Raw genomic sequence first — 1,565 nt, forward strand, 5'->3', positions numbered from 1 at the left:
TGTTTCAATGAAGCTCAATCTTTGCTACTTCAAAAAAAAAAATCAAGAAAGAAAAAAAAAGCAAGCAAAATGGGAGAAAAAGGTTTGCAAAGAATATATCAGATGAAGGACTTAAATCCAGAATGTACAAGGATACCTAAGAAACAACCCAATTTAAAAATAAGCAACATATCTAAATTCAAAGAGGATAGAGAAATATCCAATAAGGACCTGTAAGGGTACTTGACATCATTGGCAATCAAGGAAGCACTAATTGAAACACAATGAGATCCTACTTCACCTCCTCTGATGTGGCTACAATCAGGGGTCTGGTTCTAACAAGTGTTGCTAACAGCCTGGAGAAATGGGAACCATCATGATTTGGAGGTAGCTAGATGCAGCCACATGGAAACCGCCTGGAAGTTTCTCAGACAATCAGGGAGTTATATAGCAATTCCATTCTAGGTGTCTTCCTAGAGAAGTGAAAACACACCCACACAGAAACCCATAGGCAGATAGCACAGCTTCATTCATGAGAGGAGAGGGGTGGATGCCACTGTAGTAGGTAACCATTCCAGCTTCGATCTGGAAGTCCAACCCCCATTGAGACTCTGGCAACTATGAGGCGGGCCAGGGGAGGCACCTGGAGACCGAGAGCTGGATGGGCCAGCGCTCTCTCTGTGCCGGGACCCTGAGCCCTGGAGGTGGACTGAGCAGAGCTCCAAAGAACACCCACCGCTGGACTGCGATACACCTTCCCCAGACCCTGCGACCTACCTATCACTTAATTTGTGAGTTGTGCCATTAAATAAATATCCTTTTAACTACGTGGAGTGGCCATAATAATTTCACCAATATCTGGCACCCAACGTGGGGCTCGAACCCACGACCCTGGGATTAAGAGTTCCATGCTCTACCAACTGAGCTAGCTGGGCTTTTTTTTTTTTTTTTTTTTTTTTTTTTTTTTTTTTTTAGTTAAAAGGATATTGGTGAAATTATTATGGCCACTCCACGTAGTTAAAAGGATATTTATTTAATGGTGTAACTCACAAATTAAGTGATAGGTAGGTCGCAGGGTCTGGGGAAGGTGTATCACAATCCAGCGATGTTCTCTGGAGCTCTGCTTGGTCAGGTCCACCTCCAGGGCTCAGGGTCCCGGCACAGAGAGAGCACACAAAGAGAGTGCTGGCCTATCCAGCTCTCAGGTCTCCAGGTGCCTCCTCTGGCCCTGCCTCATAGGCGTGACAGTTGCCAGAATCTCAATGGGGGTTGGAACTTCCAGATCCAAGCTGGAATGGCTACCCACTACATGCCACCAAAGTGTCTGCCACAAGACAAACAAATAAATATAATATGGTGTCTCCATGCAATAGCATGTTTTCAGAAACAAGACCGTTGGAGGTATTGACTCACTTTTAAATGCAGACGAAGCTTGAAAACATGCAGAGCAGAACAAGCCAATCCCAAGAGACCTCATATGCAATCCTTTGAAGGCTACAGAGGCTTAGACCACAGCAGTGGTTCTTGGGGCTAGGGTATGAGGTTCTGTGGGTAAAAGCAATGGTTGTGGCATTTCTTCTTGAGGG

General features: G+C 45.2%; 1 non-coding gene across 1 annotated transcript; it reads right to left on the reverse strand.

Annotated features, from left to right (window-relative positions):
• Positions 1-841: 841 nt before the first annotated feature.
• Positions 842-914, reverse strand: Trnak-cuu. Its single transcript has one exon. It is a non-coding gene; the product is annotated as a tRNA-Lys (tRNA).
• Between the last annotated feature and the right edge of the window lie 651 nt (positions 915-1,565).

Source organism: Peromyscus leucopus, chromosome 4, assembly GCF_004664715.2.
Source record: "Peromyscus leucopus breed LL Stock chromosome 4, UCI_PerLeu_2.1, whole genome shotgun sequence".
Lineage (NCBI taxonomy): Eukaryota > Metazoa > Chordata > Mammalia > Rodentia > Cricetidae > Peromyscus > Peromyscus leucopus.